Source organism: Carcharodon carcharias, chromosome 1 (assembly GCF_017639515.1).
Source record: "Carcharodon carcharias isolate sCarCar2 chromosome 1, sCarCar2.pri, whole genome shotgun sequence".
Classification (NCBI taxonomy): domain Eukaryota; kingdom Metazoa; phylum Chordata; class Chondrichthyes; order Lamniformes; family Lamnidae; genus Carcharodon; species Carcharodon carcharias.
The window spans coordinates 68360091-68381001 of record NC_054467.1 but is presented as its reverse complement, the minus strand read 5'-3'; the positions used below and the strand labels follow the sequence as shown (position 1 = coordinate 68381001).

The window sequence follows — 20911 nt, the reverse complement described above, 5'->3', positions numbered from 1 at the left end:
CCTGATCTCCTGAACCAAGGTCATCTCGAACTATTGCACCAATGCCATCCTTGATCAATAGTGCTACCCCTCCACCTTTACCTAGTTTCCTATTCTTCTTGAATGCCTTATATCCCTCAATATTCAGGACCCAATCCTTGTCATCCTGCAGCCATGTCTCCTTAATGGCTATCAGATCAAATTTCTTTACTTTAATGTGCGCTGTTAATTCATTTACTTTGTTATGAATGCCACTGCATTCAGATACAGAGCCCTTAGTTCTGTCTTTTTGTTATCTTTTGTAACATGTAGCCTTGACTACCAGTGTATTCTTAGGCCTTTCTCTGGCCCTTCTTGCTATTCTCTGACCCTAATTTCCCATATTACTATTATTGTCTCCTGCCTTGAATCTACCCCTTGATTTGCCACAAGCTTGATCCCTCACCCTCTTGTTTAAAGGCCCCTCTCCTTCCCTAGTTATGCGATTCACAAGAACACTTGTCCCAGCACGGTTCAAATGTAGCCTGTCCTAATGGTACACCCCCCCACCTTCTCCAGTACTGGTGCCAGTGCCCCACAAACTGGAACCCACTTCTCCCACACCAATCTTTGAGCCACATATTCATCTCTCTAGTCTTATTTGCCTTATGCCAATTTGTACGTGGCTCAGGCAATAATCCAGAGATTATTACCTTTGAGGTTCTGCGTCTTAATTTGGTACCTAGCTTCTTCATACTGATTATGCACAGCTGAATTCCTTGTCCTGCTTATGTCATTGGTACCTATATGGACCACGACAACTGGATTCTTCCCCTCCCACTGCAATTCCTCTCTAGCCCTGAGCAGATGTCCTGAACCCTGGCACTGGGCTGGCAACACAGTCTTCTGGACACTTGCTGTTTACTGCAGAGGAGTGTCAATCTCCCTCACTATACTGTCCCCTACTACTACTGCATTCTTGTTTGCTCCCCGCACTTGAACGGCTTCCTGTACCATGGCGCCATGGCTGGCCTGCTCATCCACCTTACAGACCTCGCTTTTGTCCACACAGGTTGTGAGCACTTCAAACCTCTTTGACAGTTGCAAAGGCTGAGTCTCCTTCACTATTGTCTGCTCAGTCCTATTACCTGCTTCACTTATGGCCACATCCTCCTGTCCCTCACTGCTGACCAAAACAGACAACTGTATTCTTAGAGGTGTGACCATCTTCTGGAGCAAAGCGTCCAGATATTTCTTCCCCTGTAACTCCCCGGAATTTCTCTAGCCACTTCCTGCAGATATGTTTGTATTGGATCACCTTGGCATCCAAAAGCATCCATGTTCCACAGCAGCAATATGACACCTGTCCTGCTATTGTTACTTATGTTATTTAGTTAACTTAATTTAATTGCTCCCCCATGCACCGAATTCCCACGTGAACCTAATTTACTGCTCATTTAGTCTCTGTCTCACTCTGTCTCCTCATGCGCGCTTTACTGATCATGCAGTTTGAAAAGCCTGCCTCTTTTATAGACCCTCTGAGTCACTAGTTTACCTTCTTGCTACAGTAATTGACACCACGTGAACCAGCTGCTTTCAGGTGGCTGACAGGTAACTACCACTTCAAACTGTTTAACAAACTAACCTAAGTTACTTGAAGGTTTGTACTATGTCAGATTTTGATTCCTAATCTATAGTTAAAACATGAAAAGGACTTGCCACGTGAACTGAATTCACTACTCACTCAGTCTCCATCTCACTCCAGCGTAGTCATCTGTCTCTTTGCATGCCCCTTAAAAAACAATTGAAGGATATTGTGTATACTACTGTTAGATGCATTAGTATATTAACTTACACAGGAAATTATTGTAAGAATGTCCATGTTGAAACATGGATCAGTAGCCAGTCAGTTTTATCAAAACTAGCTTTAAAACGGGTATCTCCTGCAGCATCAATATGGATTTTTAAAATTTCCTGCCTTAGCTATCATCAAGGCGTTGAAGTCTATTCCACTTTGGAGGTTTTCAGGCTTTATTTCTACATGCTTTATCACTTCTCCCCTCAGATATTCATATGTTCTCTGTCACTCATAAATGCCTTTTAATTTCTTCTGATTTCTCTCATTTTTTCTCTTATTGTCCTGTGCCAGTACAATTTCTGCTGTCTAACTGTCATGTTTTCAATTTAAGCATATTATAATCAACCTATTTCTTTTCATCTGTGTACCTGTTTTTCCTCCCATTTTTTCTCTTCCTGTTTGATACAATGTTTAATATATTTCAGTAGATATGAAACTTATCAGAAAAGCATTAATTTGTCTGTTCTTTCCATAGATTCTAACAGACCGACTGAGTGTTTCCACCCTTTTGTTTGATTTCCAGCATCTGCAATTTTTAAATATATTTTATTTTAGTTTTATTTTTTCAACTTTTTTAGCTTTCTCTTTGTCTCTCAGCTGTGTAAGTATTGTGCATAACTTTTGAAACTAGTATGAAAATAATTAGCCCTTTTTAATGCTCCTAATGGCTGCATGCATGTTTCCCCTGGAGCAATCTATAATGAGCAAGCATTGGTTCCTCCAGTTAGGGTTGAGATTCCCTATTGACTTGACTTCAGACCTCTCAGGGCAACAGTTGCCATTTGTCTTCAGGGCTTGAGTTGCCAAACAGACAGACCATAGACTAATAGAACACTTTCACACAAGACTCTAGATTGGAGAGGCTTTAATGATCATCTGCTGTGAGCTTGTAGATAGTAGCAGGAGGGAGCCACTTTTATCACCCACAGTGAAACCAAACCCTTTCTATTGATCATTTAAAGAACTTCACTCGTGCAGACTCCTGTCATCTTGGAGGTTATTTAAGAATCCTTTTTTTGCAAGATATTGAGGGTTCATATTGCTGAGAGGAGAAGTTCACCTTAAATTTGTATTTATTATCCACCAACAACTATAACTGGTTTTCCACTTTTTAGAAAACTAAAAACTTTATAATGAAAAAAATTTAGTTGTTAACTTTCAAAATCTCAAGTTTTATTCTTATTCAAAGTCAATAATCCAGTTGTGGAGAAAGTAGGAGTCCTACATGAGGTATATGACTGAGATCTAAACATAATTCTTTCCGTTGTAACTCATTCTACCACTGCACTCCTTAATCTCTTGGTGTGATTTTTTTCATTGCTGTCCCAGCTATCTTTCACTTCTTTGAGCATGATAATTTGTACTGAATTTTAATCAGATCTGTGCCCATCAGCAATTGTGTTAAGACTAAGTATTTGATGTCAAGCTCGCAAAGTTTCCAAAGAGTAAACTTCTGCCAATTTGCCTGAGGTGGATTCAGATTGAAGTACTGGAATTGAAGGAGATAGTATGCTCACACATTGCATCACTTCGGCTCACCTCTCCCAAAATTTTCCCTTCAAAATACGTATTTCTATGCAATAAGTTTTTATAAATTTTAAATTACATTTTCTATTGGAAAGTAAGGTGGGTTAATCCTGAGAAGTGTGGCATTATTTCCATACTACAGGATAAAAGGTAATTGTTTATCCGTCGAATATTGTGCTGTGGAGAACTCCTCTGGTTCCAGAAATTTTGTGCTATTTAGTTTTACAATGCATAAAAACACATTTTTATTAATGTTGCAATGAAAAACTGTAAAAGCTTTGAAGAGGTCTTCCATATATGTGTAGTTCATGCAGACAAAAATATTTTTCTTTTAAAATAGATGATACCTTGGGGCTAATTGCATTCAATTCAAAATAGTATTTTTGTTACAATGGTGATATAACTTTCATTTCTCACCAACATTGAACAAATTAAACCATGGGTGCTGGCTAGTGCAATAATACTGAAATCATAAAGTATCAAATTAAAAATTATATGGCTTTTGTTTAACTTTACACACTATAAATGAGTTCAGTGATAGATTATTGAATTGATTTTGTACCTGGGTAGGATACTTGATTGTGGCTCAGTCTTCTCCCCGCTCTGATACCCATCTGTTTCATTTTTTTGTTGTTGCCCTAATCTCTCCAGTTTCTTTTGCCCATCTGCCTCTCCCCTGAACTGTTAGCCCCATCTCTCTGCCTATCTTAATCTTGCAATACCTTATATTATGCTTTGTCTCTCCATGATCTATCTGTCTATGAAACATTCTGCCCCATCTGTCTCCACAATCTTTTTTACCTCTCTCTTGAACTGTTACATTAGTCTCACATCACACTCCCCTCTCCCTCTTCGGTCCAGTGTCTCTTTACTGCCATATCTTCTCATCCCTGCTGTTACACTTTCTCACTCGTGGGTGGTGTGAAAATAATCTGTAAGACCAGGGGAACAGAAGCAACAAAAACATGACTCCTGGTACTAAAGAATTGGGGAAAATTTCCAGAGATCCTGTTTGAGCAAGGTTCAAGTCCTGAGGGAGGCACAAAATCTAAAAAGAAGATATTTGAAACTTCTATGCCTTGGGAGACAAGAGGTTACAATGAGGCCACAACTTAAAATTTACCAGCAGAGGCTTAGGAGCCATGCAACAAGATGAGATAACTCACATAATGGCAGGAGAACTGCAATTGCATCATGATGAACAATTCCTGACACAGGATTTGTTATAGTTCAACCCCTTAGTCTTTAAACTATGAAGTTACATTTAAAATATTTTTAAAATGTCGTCCCAGCCTCAGTGGTAAGAACAGCAATGTTCATTTCAAAAATAAAAATACCTGGAAAAACTCAGCAGGTCTGGCAGCATCTGCAGAGAAGAACACAGTTAACATTTCGAGTCCATATGACTCTTCAACAGAACTAAGTAAAAATAGAAAAGAGGTGAAATATAAGCTGCTTTAAGGGTGGGGTGGGGGCGTGGTGGGTAGAGGGCCAGTGATAGGTGGAGATAGCCAAAAGATGTCATAGGCAAAGGACAAAGAGGTGTTGAAGGTGGTGATATTATCTTAGGAATGTGCTAATTAGGGGTAGAAAGCAGGACAAGCAAGGTACAGATAGACCTAGTGGGGTAGGGTGGGGTGAAGGGAAGGGATCAAAATAGGCTATAAGTTAGAAATAAAACAATGGATGGAAATACATTTAAAAATAATGGAGCTAGGTGGGAAAAGAAAAATCTATATAAATTATTGGAAAAAAAGGGGGGGAATCGGAAAGGGGATGGGGATGGAGGAGAGAGTTCATGATCTAAAATTGTTGAACTCAATATTAAGTCCGAAAGGCTGTAAAGTGCCTAGTTGGAAAATGAGGTGCTGTTCCTCCAGTTTGCGTTGAGCTTCACTGGAACAGTGCAGCAGGCCAAGGACGGACATGTGGGCATGAGAGCAGGGTGGAGTGTTGAAACGGCAAGCGACAGGGAGGTCTGGGTCATGCTTGCGGACAGACCGAAGGTGTTCTGCAAAGCGGTCACCCAGTCTGCGTTTGGTCTCTCCAATGTAGAGGAAACCGCATTGGGAGTAATGAATGCAGTAGACTAAATTGAGGGAAGTGCAAGTGAAGTGCTGCTTCACTTGAAAGGAGTGTTTGGGCCCTTGGACGGTGAGGAGGGGGGAAGTAAAGGGGCAGGTGTTGCACCTTCTGCGGTTGCATGGGAAGGTGCTGTAGGAGAGGGTTGAGGTGTAGGGGGTGATGGAGAAGTGGACCAGGGTGTCCCGGAGGGAACAATCCCCATGGAATGCTGCCGGGGGGGCGAAGGGAAGATGTGTTTGGGGGTGGCATCATGCTGGAGTTGGCGGAAATGGCAGAGGATGATCCTTTGAATGCAGAGGCTGGTGGGGTGATAAGTGAGGACAAGGGGGACCCTATCATGATTCTGGGAGGGAAAGGAAGGTGTGAGGGCGGATACGCGCAAGGGGCCAGACACAGTTGAGGGCCCTGTCAACCACTGTGGTTGGAAAACCTTGGTTAAGGAAGAAGGAAGACATGTCAGAGGAACTGTTTTTAAAAGTGGCATCATTGGAACAGATGCGACTTTCATTTATCTGGTGCCCGTTTTTTCTTGTGTCTCCGAGATATGCAGAGCTGACTCTCGCCAGGTTCTATGGACTTTATTACAAAATCTTTTAAAATGTCTGCTTCCTACAAGCTTTCAGCTTACTTTCAGTTTCTCTTTCTCTGTAATCATGCCCATAGTCTTGACTACCAGCATCAGAATACAAGACTTCCCTCTCCACTTGTAGCCTTTAATTTGCTGACAACATGACAGACTGCACTCCTGCTTCCTGATGAGCAGCAATTGGGAAAGGCACCACAGCACATCCCTCTCTCATTGTGATTAGCCCTCTATGTGCCCTAAGCATTCCCCTCCTCCTGGCACTCTGGTGACTGCTGACTGAGAGGCATACCATCTGTGTATCCCTTGTCCCTCACTGCTAGACCTAATCAGGTAGTTGAAGTGTTTGCGACAGTACATCCAGGTCCTCCACATCACTGCTCAGCTGCATACCTTGTTGGCAACTTCCAGCCTGCTCTCTTGGTCTGTCGTGGGGGCCTCTTGTGACTCTAGCAGGGAAAAGAGTGCTCCTATGGGCTGTAACAGCTTCCAGCAATAACTATTTACAGGTCCAGTCTCTCAGGAGGCCTTCTTTGACAGGTTGAGCATCATAGCCCAACAACCTCGGCTGGTGTTTCCGAGACCACATTTTCGGGGGCAGTTGCCCACTATGTCTCTCAGTGGATGATTTCACCATCTTCGGGTGCAGTCACATTCACTCCTGCTGCCCTTCCACTCCAAGCTGAAAACCGGAAAGGGAGTTATAAATGGTGAGGATAGAAAAGGAGGAAAAAGAAAGAGAGAGACACTAGTAGTGGAGGAAGGACTTATTTCCAGATCAGAACCCATTGGAGACATGTTTAAATTTGTACAAGCTCCTCCGAAGTTTGAGGAAAGAGATGTAGAAGCATTCTTTATTTCATTTGAAAAGATGGCTCGACAAATGAAGTGGCAAAAAGAAATCTGGACATTACTTTTATAGTCTAGGTTGGTAGGTAAAGCTCATCAGGTTTATGCTTCACTTTTAGAAAAGGTATCGGTGGATTACGATGCAATAAAAAATGCTAATCTGAGTGCATGTGAATTAGTCCCCGAGGCATACAGGCAGAAATCTTAGAATATAAGAAAACAGCCTGGGCAGACCTATATTGAATTTGAAAAGGTAAAGCAAAGGAATTTTGACCATTGGATAAGGACATTAAACGGTGGAGACAAAGTATGAAGTTCTTAAGGACATAATTCTCTTGGAAGAAATTAAAGATTCACTTCATCTTGTAGTTAGAACCCATGTTGAAGACCAGAAGGTTAAAATAGCTAGACTGGCAGCAGAGATGGCTGATGATTATGAATTGGTCCACAGATCTAAACCCTTTTTCTCTCATCCCCATCAATTTGAGAAGGATAGTAGATGGGAAGGTGAAAGGAAGGCAAGTAATCAGGGGAGAAGGGACAGTTGGGAATTCTCAGGAAATTTCTCCTCAGACCATAAGGAAGGTGCTGAGGGTGGAAATGACATTGAACGCCTTAGTTTTCATTATAACAAGGTAGGACATGTTAGGGCAGATTGCTGGAATTTAAAGTAGACCTATTGCAGTAGTAAGAACCCCTAGGGAATCCTCAGGAAAAGTTGTGTCAGCAAAGCAAATGGTTGTTAAAACTGTAGCAGTAGTACAGATGAAACATGTTCCCTCAGAACATACAGGAAAGGGGGATATGGTTCACAGTAATCTTTGATTACTGGTGAAGGAAGTCAGGCTAACAGAGGGTCTGGCTGTTTTGTGTCAAGGGGAGAAGTGTTCCTTTGCTCCTCCAACAAAATAAGTAAGCAGATTAAAATTTTGAGATACAGGGGTGAACCAATCATTGATGGTGGCTGATGATACAATTTGTGTTCTGGATAGTTTTATGAAGGAACAAGTATTAATAAGAGGTAATAATGGAATTTATGAACATGTTTCTTTGTGTAAAGTTAACTTACAGAGTCACTTTGTACATGGAATTGTTATGGTGGGAACAAGTCCTAAATCACCTATTGAAGAGGTGGATTTTATTCTGGGTAATGATTTGGCTAGTGGAGACAGTAATGTGGTAACGACTGTATTGCAGCAGGCAGTTCATCATGTTGATCTTAACAAACTTCAGGAAACTACTGTGGCCAAAAATGAAACACTTATTGCAGATAACAAGCAATTGAAGGAAAACCTGATTAAAGTAGAAAACCAACCAAGGAGTTTGCTAATGAAAGAAGAGATTTGGTGAGAACAATTGAGAACCAGTCACAGAAAATAGAACACTTGACTGAGGACTTAAAATGTCTAAATGAGAAACTTATAGAAGCAAACTTAACAAAGGCCAATCTTCAGTTAAATCTTGATGAACTTCAAGCATCACCAGTTGCTATGATATACCAGGGAAAATGCCTTGCAATAGAAAAGGAATTGTTGGTGAATCAGATTAGTTGGTTGAATGCAGAATTAAAAACCAAGACTAACGAACTGTTAGAACTTCGTTGAGAAACGAGCAATAAGATTCTCGAACTTTGAAGCAAACTGAACGAAAGGGAAAATATGTGTGATATGGAGTTTCACAGTTCCAAAATTGTTCCTGTGAATAAAAACTCTTTGCTGAATTGTGGTCCAGTTGAGCAAAGAACTGACCCAAGTAAAATTATTGATGTATCAACCTTAGTAATGGACAATATGAAAACAGCTAAAGTGTCTGCAGAATTGGAAATCAAGAATTGCCAACAAAAAGGACAAATTGCAAAATGTTCTGGAAAATTCAATGACCAGAGAGACAGATTTCCAAGTGCTTGCTGATAATAATATACAAAATACAGCAGTTGGAATCCGAGGCAAGTGGACAGTTTGCAAAAGACCATTCAAAACCTGGAATAGAGTGGAATGATATAGTTTGTGGATTATGTATAAGAATTGAAATTAAAGAGAAGACAGAAATATGGGTCATTGCTACCAAAGAAAGGACACGCAGGAAGAAAAAGAGAAATCATTGACATTCCTCGGAAGGAAAAGCAAAAAGATTTCTTTTTGCCTTTTCTTCTTTCTCCTGCCACATCATGTAGCTCATCGTTGTCTTGTTTTTTTTTTGCTTGTTGTCCTTTATCTGTTTCAGCTTGGAGCAATAGCTAGACAAGTGGCAGCCTCTGCAATGGCTGCCACGCTCCCTTTAAATTGGGTCCACTCCTGACCTGGTCGCACCTCCATCCTGTGTCCATCAATGCTAATTGGGCAGTGAATGGGAAATCATGGCCAATTAGCAGATTTGCATCCAGAAATCGCATTGGATGTGTGTTCTCCCATTAGTGTGGGACCGGGTCCTGGAAGTCTTTGTGATTCCAGGTTCCTGACCCAGGAACTGAAATCTAGCCCTTATAAACTTGACAGTTATGCTGCTTTATGTGTGTAGTTAGTGCTGAAAATGGATGCAAAAATAATGTTGTAAATATCCCTTCAGCTCTTTACTTGTGAGTTTTATTCAGCATGGCTCTTTTATCAGGTAAAAGATAAACGATAGCTTCACTGTGCAACGGCTATCTGGATAAAGCTATTAAGATGTATTCTCCAGTTCACTTTCAAATGTTTTGGCAAGGCAATTGCTTAGGGACCTTGTTCCACAATAAGATGAACGCTGACAATCATAGTGAGAGAATTATGCTGCTGCAAGTAGGAAAATATTGTACATCACGGAGTCATCCAGGGAGTTGCAGGCACAGAGAGAGCTCAAGAAAAATAATCAACTACACGCTTTTGAGTGCAGGAGGCCTTGAAGGTGGTCAGACACAAAGGACAATTTTATTCAGTTTCAAATGGTATTGTGAAATAAGTTTTTAATGCCTGTTTTATATTACTAATCCTAATTTAGATCTTTAATTGGTACACTGGGAAGGAATAAATAGCACCTGAAAATATTTCCATGTATAAAGCCTTGATTTGCCTTCTTTATTAGATTCCATGATTTACGTTTCCAAACCAGTTCCTTTCATAGGTCCGTTTTAGTGTAAGGCAATACCTAGGTGCTATCCTTGCTTTAATTTATGTTCACTCCCTCTTGTGAAATAGGCCACAAGACTTCCTGATCAGTGGCATTTATTTTTCTATCACTTCTTGAAACTGATACTTGAACACTGTGAATGTTGTCTACTGAGCACACTTACACTTGGTGCATGCGCATAAACTAACACCAAATGGAGTATAAATGATGCGCAGTAATAAAAATGTCATAAATGATGTATGCAAGCATGGTTTGAAGGCTGTAATAAAATTTTGGGGTTCAGATGGCTGTTATTCAGTGCACGAGTTTTGCTCTAGAGGTTTGCAATGTCATCCAACTGTTTCCTTTATTACATGTTGTATCTTGGCTCTATGTAAAGCTTATGTTGTTAAAACCACATCACTTAAGATACAAACAGACCTGAATGATTTGCCACAAGATCATGTACTGAGAGTTTTCTAAAAATAAACAAGATAGCTCTAATAAGTGAAGGAAAAGAAAGACACGCATTTATATAACATTCTTCACAATCTCAAAATGCTTTACAGTCAATGAAATACTTTTGAAGTGTTGTCATTGTTTTAGCGCAGGCAAAACAGCAGCAATTTGTGAACAGCAAGCTCCCACAAACAGCATTGTGATAATGACCAGATAATCCATTATGATGATGTTGACTGAGAGATGACTAGGCCACTGGAAATAACTCATCTGCTCTTCTTCAGACTAATGTCATGGAATCTTTTATGTCTACCTGAGAGGCAAATGGGATCTTAGTTTAACGTCACATCTGAAAGATTACATCGCTAATCATGCAGCACTTCCTCTACTGCACTGGAGTGTCAGCCTAGATTTTTGTGCTCAGGTCCTGGAATGGGACATGAACGCACGACCTTCTGACTCAAAGTTGAGAGTGCTACCAACTGAGCCACACTGATGGTCTATATTTGTGTACGCTCAAGTGGTTAAGTTTCATATCTTGCCTTTTATCAACTTTTGAATGTAAGGGATTAAATAAATGGAAATTGTTAACCCCCATAAAGGATCCTTTCATCAATTTACAGTCATGAATGCACTTTGTTTGATAGTTGTTTGATAGCAAGTGGCATTGAGACCCCTTAATGATTTTCCTATCCTCCCCATAGCTTGGAAATTCTGATGTGAATTATAGGCCTCACCATTTCCCACCTAAGGTCTGTTAACTTAGAGCAAGGTGATAATCATTACTAGGTCCAGCTTGATTTGTTTGACTTGGTACCAAAGTACATGGCACATTTGCTCACTGAGTTATTGAGGGAAACCAGTAATTGCATTCTGTTTTGGCAACTTAAAAGAAAATGAACTTTAAGAAATTGGAAGAAGTAAAGAAATAGTATTGGAGAAATGAGTGGAACTAAGTGGTGACAAAAAGCCTGGACCTGATGAACTACATCCTAGGGTTTTAAAAGAGGTAACTTCAGAGATAGTGCTTGTATTAGCTTTGAACTTCATGAATTCCTTAGATTCTAGAACAGTTCTCAAGAATTGGAAGGTAGTAATCATAAGTCTTCTATTTAAGAAAGGAGGAACAGGGAAAAGAGGAGGAACTATAGGCTAGTTAGCCTGACATCATGTGGAGAAAACTTGCTTGAATCTAATGTTAATGGGGTGCTTAGAAAATCATCATGTTTTTAAGCAGAGTCAACATGGGTTTATGAAAAGGAAATTGTGCTTGAGGGTTAAACTAGTGGATCTGATGTATTCAGACTATCAAAAAGCATTCAAAAAGGTACTGCATAAGAGGTGATTACACAAAGGTAGAACTCTCAGGATTGGGGAGGTAATCTACTTGCAAGGATTGAGGATTGGCTAATGGACAGAGGGCAGGAATAAACATGGTACTTTCAGGTTGGCAGGCCATAAGATATAGGGGTACTGCTAGGATCAATGCTTGGGCTGAACTATATACAATCTACATTAATCACAGAATCACAGTGCAGAAGAGGCCCTTCAGCCCAACGAGTCTGCACCGACACGTGAGAAACACCTGACCTACCTACCTAATCCCATTTACCAGCACTTGGCCCATAGCCTTGAATGTTATGGTGTGCCAAGTGCTCATCCAGGTACTTTTTAAAGGATGTGAGGCAACCCGCCTTCACCACCCTACCAGGCAGTGCATTCCAGATCGTCACCACCCTCTGGGTAAATAAGTTTTTCCTCACATCCTCCCCTAAACCTCCTACCTCTCACCTTGAACTTATGCCCCCTTGTGACTGACCCTTCAACTAAGGGGAACAGCTGCTCCCTATCCACCCTGTCCATGCCCCTCATAATTTTGTACACCTCGATCAGGTTACCCCTCAATCTTCTCTGCTTCAATGAAAACAACCCAAGTCTATCCAACTTCTCTTCATAACTTAAATGTTTCATTAGGCAACAGCCTGATGAATCTCCTCTGCACCCCCTCCAGTGCAATCACATCCTTCCTATAATGTGGCGACCAGAACTGCACACAGTACTCCAGCTGTGGCCTCACCAAGGTTCTATACAACTCCAACATGACCTCCCTACTTTTGTAATCTATTCCTCGATTGATAAAGGCGAGTGTCCCATATGCCTTTTTCACCACCCCACTAACGTGCCCCTCTGCCCTCAGAGGTCTATGGACACGTGTCAAGGTCCCTTTGTTCCTCAGAACTTCCTAGTGCCATGCCGTTCATTGAATACTTCCTGGTCAAATTACTCCTTCCAAAGTGTATCACCTCACACTTCTCAGGGTTAAATTCCATCTGCCACTTATCTGCCCATTTGACCATCCCGTCCATATCTTCCTGTAGCCCAAGACACTCAACTTCACTGCTAACCACCTGGCCAATCTTTGTGTCATCCGCAAACTTACTAATCCTACCCCTCACATAGTCTATGTCGTTTATATAAATGACAAATAATAGAGAACCGAGCATAGATCCCTGTGGTATGCCACTGGACACTGGCTTCCAGTCACTAAAGCAGCCTTCTGTCATCACCCTCTGCCTCCTACAACTAAGCCAATTTCGTATCCACCTTATCAAATTACCCTGTATCCCATGTGCATTGACCTTCTTTATAAGTCTCCCATGTAGGACCTTGTCAAAGGCTTTGCTGAAATCCATATAAACTACATCAACTGCACTACCCTCATCTACACACCTGGTCACCTCCTCAAAAAATTCAATCAAATTTGTTAGGCATGACCTCCCTCTGATAAAGCCATGCTGATTATCCCTGATCAAACCTTGCCTCTCCAAGTGGAGATAGATTCTCTCCTTCAGAATTTTCTCCAATAGTTTCCCTAACATTGACATGAGACTCACTGGTCTGTAGTTCCCTGGCTTATCTCTACAACCCTTCTTAAATAGCGGAACCACAGCTGTTCTCCAGTCCTTTGGCACCTCCCCCATGGCCAGAGAGGAATTAACAATTTGGGTTGGAGCCCCTGCGATCTCCTCCCTTGCCTCCGTCAGCAGTCTGGGACGCAAATCATCCAGACCCGGGGATTTGTCCACTTTTAAGAGTGCCAACACATCCAGTACCTTGTCATTCCCTATATCAATTTGCTTAAGAACCTCGCAGTCTCTCTCCCCAAGTTCGATACCTTCATCCTCATTCTCTTGCGTGAATACAGACGTGAAGTATTCATTCACCACTCTAGCGATGTTCTCTGGATCCACCCATAGATTGCCCCCTTGGTCCCTTACGGGCCCTACTCTTTCCCTGGTTATCCTCTTTGCATTAATATACTTACAGAATATCTTGGGATTTTCCCTACTTTTACCAGCCAGAGCTTTCTCATATCCCCTCTTTGCTCTCCTAATTGCTTTCTTAAGCTCCACCTTGCACTGTCTGTACTCCACTAATGCCTCTGCTGATTTGCTTCCCTTGTACCTGCTAAAAGCCTCCCTTTTCCTTCTCATCGTAACCTGAATATCTCTGGTCATCCATGATTCTCTGGGCTTGTTCTTCCTTCCTATCACCCTAGAGGGAACATGTTGAGCTTGTACCCTCCCCATTTCCATTTTGAACACCCCCCACTGTTCTTCTGTAGATTTCCCCACAAGTAATTGTTCCCAGTCTACCTTGGCCAGATCCTGCCTTATTTTACTAAAATCCACTCTCCCCCAATCCAAAACATTTTTTTGCAACTTGTCGATTTCTTTGTCCATAACAAACTTAAACTATACAATGTTGTGGTCACTGTCGCTAAAATGCTCGCCCACCACCTCAGCCACCCGTCTGGCTTCATTCCCCAGAGTTAGGTCCAGCAAAGCACCGTCCCTTGTTGGACTCTCTACATATTGACCTAAAAAGTTCTCCTTAATTACTTCGATGTATCAAAATTAGGGGGGAAAGTAAGTGGTGAGGAGACTGAGTGGGTGATCAGGCAAGATGGAAAGCAATGTGACATAGTGTTAAGGTATCCAGTTTTGGACAGAATTTTTTTTAAAAAATCAACACTTTTTGAATCATATGGGACTGGGAATTGTGTGCATTCAGAATGATCTTGGTGTTCTTGTACCTGAATCATGGAAAATTAACATGCAGGTACAGAAAACCATTAGGGACGCAAATGGAATCTTGACTTTTGTTATAAAGAGCACAAGGATAAAGAAACAAAAACAAAAATACCTGGAAAAACTCAGCAGATCTGACAGCAGCTGGAGAGAGGAATACAGTTAACGTTTCGAGTCCATATGACACTTCATCAGAACTAAGAAATATAGAAATGAGGTGGAATATAAGCTGGTTGTAGGGGGGTGGGACAGGTAGAGCTGGATAGAGGGCCAGTGATAGGTGGAGGCAAAGAAGAGATTGCCAAAGACCAAAGGACAAATGGGTGTTGACGGTGGATGATATTAGCTGAGGAATGTGCTAATGATGACATTATGGGTAGAAAGCAGAACGAGAAAGTGACAGCCCTAGTGGGGGTGGAATGGGGGGAAGTGATTGAAATAGGCTAAAAGGTAGAGATAAAACAATGGATGAAAATACATTTAAAAATAATGGAAATAGGTGGGAAAAGAAAAATATATATAATATGTATAATTATAAAATATTGGGAAAAGGGGGATTGGAAAAGGGGTGGGGATGGAGGAGAGAGTTCATGATCTAAAGTTGCTTAGCTCAATATTAAGTCCAGAAGGCTGTAAAATGCCTAGTTGGAATATGAGGTGCTATTCCTCCAGTGTGTGTTGAGCTTCACTGGAACATTGCAGCAAGCCAAGAATGGGCATGTGGGCATGAGAGCAGTGTGGTGTGCTGAAATGGCAAGCGACAGGGAGGTCTGGGTCATGCTTGCGGACAGACCGAAGGATAAAGAAGCCTTGCTAGAATTATACAGAGAATTGCTAAGGCCACACCTGGAGCACTGCATGCAATTTTAATCTCCTTTCCTAAGGAAGGATATATTTGCTGTGGAGGGAGTGCAATGAAAGTTCATTAGACTGAATCCTGGGATGAGAAATTCACCTGGGATGAGGGGATTGACACATGAGGAAAGATTAAGTAGGCTAAGTTTACAATCCCTGGAGTTCAGAAGAATGAGAGGTAATCAAGTTGAAGCATATAAAGTTCTTAAGGGGCTTGACAGGGTCGATGTTGAGAAATTGTTTCCCTGGCTGTAGAATCTAGAGATCCCATATGCTTTACTAACTACTCACTCAATATGTGCTGCTACCTGCAAAGATCTGTGCACATGAATCCCCAGATTGCTCTTTTGCTGCACATTCTTTAAAATTGTGCTATTAAGTATATACTGCTTCTCTCTATCCCTTCTGCCAGAATGCATCATTTCATAGTTCTCAATATTAAGTTCCATCTGCCAATTATCTTCCCATTGTGCTAGACTATCTTTGTCCTGTTGCAGTTGCTTGATATCACCCTCTTTGTCTGCCAAAGACCCTTGGGCAACACCACTGCCTATTATCCTTCAGTGTCAATTTTTTAAATATTTTTTCACAGGACATGGGTGTCATTGGCAAAGCCAGCATTTGTTCCATGCCCTTAATTGTCCTTGAGAAGGTGGTGGTGAGCTCCCGCCTTGAATTTCTGCAGTCCCTCTGGTGTAAGTACACCTGAAGTGCTGTTAAGAAGGGAATTCCAAGATTTTGATCCAGGGGACAGTGAAAAAGTCAGGATGATGTGGAGCTTGGAAGGGACCTTGCAGGTAATGGTGTTGCCATTTGCTGCCCTTGTCCTCTAGGTCTAGGATTACAGGTTTGCAAGGTGCTGTTGAAGGAGCCTTGGTGAATTGCTGCAGTGCATCTTGTATATAGTACACACTTCTGCTACTGTGCACCGTGCTGGAAGGAGTGAGTGAATGTTTAAAATAGTGGATGGGGTGCCGATCAAGTGGGCTGCTTTGTTCTTGGATGGTGTCAAGCTTGAGTGTTGTTGGAGCCGCAATTGTCTGGGCAAGTGGAGAGTATTCCTTCACACTCCTGACTTGTGCCTTGTAGATGTGGACAGCCTTTGGTGAGTTAGGAGATGAGTTACTCGCCTCAATTCCCGGCCTCCGACCAGCTCTTGTAACCACAGTATTTAAATGGCTGGTCCAGCTCAGTTTCTGATCAATGGTGAGCCCCACTGTGTTGATAGTGGGGGAATTCATTGATAGTAATGCCACTGAATGTTAAGGGAGATGGTTAGATTCTCTCTAGTTGCAGATGGTCTTTGTTTGGCACTTGTGTGGCCTGAATATCACTTGCCACTTAGCAGCAGCCCAAGCCTGAGTGTTGCCTAGGCTTTGCTGCATATGAACACAGACAGGAGTTGCAAATGGTGCTGAACATTGCATAGTTATCAGCAAACAAGTCCACTTCTGACCTTATGATGGAGGGAAGGTCATTGAAGAAGCAGCTGAAGATCATTGGGCCATGGAACTCTTTGGGATTGAGATGATAGCCTCCAACAACCATAACCACCACCTTTTGTGCTAGGTATGACTCTAACCAGTGGAGAGCTTTCCCCCTGCTTCCCATTGACTTAATTTTGCCAGGGCTTCTTTTTCCACACACATCACATTAGATGTCAAGGGCAGTCACTCTCATCTTTCCCTTTGAGTTGAGCTCTTGTATCAATGTATGGACCAAGACTATAATGAAGTCAGAAGCCAAGCTGCCCTGGTGGAACCCAAGCTAAGCATCAGAAAGAAGGTTATTGTTGTGTAAGTGCTGCTTGATAACACTGTCAGCGACACCATCCAACACTTCGCTGATGATCGAAAGTAGGTGGGGTGGTAATTGGTCAGATTGGGTTTGTTTTGCTTTTTGTGGACAGGACGTAGCTGGCCAATTTTCCACATTGTCAGTTAGAAGCCAGTGTTGTAGCTGTACTGGAACAGCTTGGCTAGTGCATGGCTGATGCTGGAGCACAAGTTTTCGATACTAGATATTATTGCTCGATGTTGCCAGGGCCCATAGCCTTTGCAGTATCCTGTGCCTTCAGCCATTTCTTGATATCATGTGGAGTGAATCGAATTGGGTGAAGACTGGCATCTGTAATGCTGGGGACCTCAGGAGGAGGCTTAGACGGACCACCTGCTCGACACTTCTGGTTGGGATGGTTGCAAATGCTTCAACTTTGTCTTTTGCAGTGATGTGCTGGGCACCTCCATCATTGAGGATGGGGATATTTGTGGAACTACCTCCTCTGGTTAGTTGTTTGATTATCCACCATCATTCATGACTGAATGTGACAACACTGCAGAACTTCGATCTGATCTGTTGGTTGTGGGATCGCTTAGCCCTGTCTTTACACACGCTGCTTCTGCTATTTGGCATGCAAGTAGTCTTGTTACCATGACTCTTTACTTTTAGTACTTAGCCCAGTGTTTTATCCAAGCTGACGCCAACCTTCCTGTTCCATGAACCATCTTTTTATGTGGCTTCTGAAGGGACCGTCCCTCCACAGCACCCTGGTCCACTCCTGAGCCACCTCAATATTCCCTCCCAGGGTGCCTTATCCATGCAAATTCAGGAAATGCATCGCCTGCCCTTTTACTTCCTCCCTTCCTCACAATCCAAAGCCAAACAGATTACTTCCAGGTGAAACAGTTATTTACTTATACTTTTTCAAATAGTTATGCTGTATTCGCTGTGCACAAGCAGTTTGCTCTGCAGGGGGAGACCAAACACAGATTGGGTGACCACTTTGTAGAACACCTCCATCAGTCCACAAGCTTCCAGTCGCCTGTCATTTTAATTCTCTGCTTTGCTCTCAGGCTGAAATCTCTGGCCTTGGCCTACTATAGTGTTCCAATGAAGTTCAATGCAAGTTGGAGGAACAGCAACTCAACTTTCAATTAGGCACTTTAGAGCTTTCTGGACTCTCATTAAGTTCAATAATTTCAGATTGTAATCTCTGACTCCAGTTTTGTTTCCTTTTCTTTGCAGATTTCGGTCTTAATTTTGTTTTCTCTTGTTTTCACATGGCAGCTGTTCATTGTTCCCCTTTGGACACATCTTTTGTTTCTTTACAGGTGCCATTACTATTCCATTTGGCTCTGTTTCCTTTTGTCCTTCCCACACTGCCACTACCCCCCCACCCCCCAATTCCATTTGACCAGCTTAAAACCTATTTCTAACTTTTCCCCAGTTCTGATGAAAGGTCATTGACCTGCCACATGAACTGCTTTTCTCTCCACAGTTGCTGTCTTACCTCCTGAGCATTTCCAGCATTTTCTGGGTTTTTTTCAGATTTCCAGCACCTTTAGTAGTTTACTTTTGCTTTCTTAAAATCCACATGGACAACATCCACTGCAATCCCTTCCTTAACCTTCTCTGTTACTTCATCAAAACATTCAAATAGATCAGTCAAACATGACCTTATTACAAATCCATGCTGGCTCCCCTTAATTAAGTCAAAACTCTCCAAGTGCCTGCTAAAATTTTCCCTGATTTTGGTTTCTCAAAAGTTACCCACCACTGATGTTAAGCTGACCAGCCTGTAGTTACTAGGAACGTCCTTATATCCTTTCTTGAACAAGATTGTCACTTTTGCCACTCTCCAATTCTCTGACACCTCCCCTCTATCTTGGGAAGATTGGAAGATTTTGGCAAGCACTCCTGCCATCTCTACCCTCAGTTCCCTGAACAACCTGGGATGCAGGTGGCATCCTAAACATAACCAGCCTTTCCAGTACATACTGCTTACCAAGTTTCCACCCCATCCAAGACTTAGACTATCTCCATCTCTACTGATGTTTTACCAACATTCTCTTCTTTAGTAAACACAATACAAAGTACTCACTAAGTATCTGTATTCTAGTCTTGCCCTGTACCTTTAAGCACATATTATCTTTGTTGACCCTAATAGGCCCCACCTTACTATTTACATTCTGGTAGAAGATTTTTGGGTTACCTTTTCTGTTAACTAATGTATAAATAGAAGGGTCACTGAGAGCAGCTCTAACTAGTTAATTAGTTAGCTAGCTTAAATTGGTTTCTGAGCTTTAACAGAGCTGACTCATCATTGTTTTTCAGTGAATATATAACTATAAGGGTCTCTTGAGTGCTGCTTGTCTGTGCTGAGTGCTGATGAGTGAGGGGATCATTAGGGTTAATCTCTCAAGTCTAGTTTTTGTTTACATTTAACAATTAACTAAAAATTAATGTTTAAGTTAAGAGGTAAGTTAAATTTATTCTAGCCTTAAACAGGAGTATAAAAACTTTGAGAACAGCTGTAACTAGTTAATTAGGTATCTAACTTAAACTGGTTTCTGAGCTTTAGCAGAGCTGACTCATTATTGTCTTTCAGAGAATATTTAATATGGGGATCTGAGTGCTGCTTGACTGTGCAGAGAATGAGGCTGGGAGTTTGATGAAGAGTGGCACCATAAATTAATTAAGAAAAATAAATTTAATTGACACAAAGATGGCAAGAGAGGTGATGTATCACAGCTGCATCACATGGGTTTCCTGGTTGCCATGGCAACCACATCTATAGTAAGTGTCTGTGGCTTGAGGAGCTTTGACTCAGAGCTAATGAGATGAAGGCTGAGCTACAGATATTGCGATGCATCAGTTACCTGGACACTGTTCCATAAGGCAGTCACATTCCATAGGGTCAGTATTGTCTGATTTGGTGGGGGACAGGAAGATGTGACTGCGAGTCAGGCAGGTAAGGGAATTGAGAAGGTGGGAGTGGAGTAACCTCTGCCCTTGTGATTGAACAACAAGTTTGAGGTTCTTGCAGCTTGTATGGACAAGAGCAAGGGCTGTTGATTGGATGAACAGACTGACCATGGTACAGGAAGCCATTCAAGTTGGTGGGGGAGTTAAAAGGAACGTAATGATTGTAGGGAACAGTATAGTCAGGGAGATAGAACACTGTTCTCTGTAGTCAAGAGCGTGAATCCAAACGGCTGTGTTGCCTGCCCAGTGCCAGGGTTGAGGATATCTGCTCAGGGTTGGAGAGGAACTTGCAGTGGGAGGGGGCGAATCCAGTTGTCATGGTCCATGTAGATACCAATGACATAGGTAAGACTAGGAAAGAGGTTCTGCACAGGGAGTATAAGGAGCTGGGCACTAAATTAAAAAGCAGAACCTCAGGTAATAATCTCTGGACCCACCATGCAAATTGGCATATGGTAAATGAGAATAGAAAGATGAATGCGTGTCTCAAAGACTAGTGTGGGAGAAGGGGGTTCTGGTTTGTGGGGCACTGGCATCAGTACTTTGGCTCAGATTTCATCTGAACTATGCTGGGACCAGTGTTCTAGCGAGTCGTGTAACTAGGGAAGTTGAGAGGGCTTTAAACTGAAGAGTGGGGGGAAGGGACCGTGTAGGGGGAAGGTTGAGTAAATTACAGGGAAATGACAAGGTAATAGATCAAAATAGGAATAAAGGAAATGATAATCAGTGTATGGCAGGAAGGGTCAGTGGTTGCAAACTTAGAGCGTGTGAACAGATAGGGCCAGAGTTTACAAAAACGGT

The 20911-nt window shown here is 42.0% G+C and overlaps 1 protein-coding gene and 1 long non-coding RNA gene across 3 annotated transcripts in view; one reads left to right on the top strand and one right to left on the bottom strand.

Annotated features, from left to right (window-relative positions):
• The window catches only part of LOC121284956, a 118919-nt gene extending 114805 nt beyond the window's left edge, over positions 1 to 4114 (bottom strand). The window contains exons 1-2 of the long non-coding RNA XR_005944586.1: positions 3906 to 4114; positions 1703 to 1750 (exon numbers count right to left, since the gene is read on the bottom strand). This is a non-coding gene — a long non-coding RNA (uncharacterized LOC121284956). The remainder of the gene's footprint in view (positions 1 to 1702; positions 1751 to 3905) is intronic.
• lrba (LPS responsive beige-like anchor protein) overlaps positions 1 to 20911 on the top strand; it is a 917803-nt gene that overhangs the window by 333001 nt on the left and 563891 nt on the right. The window lies entirely within an intron of this gene.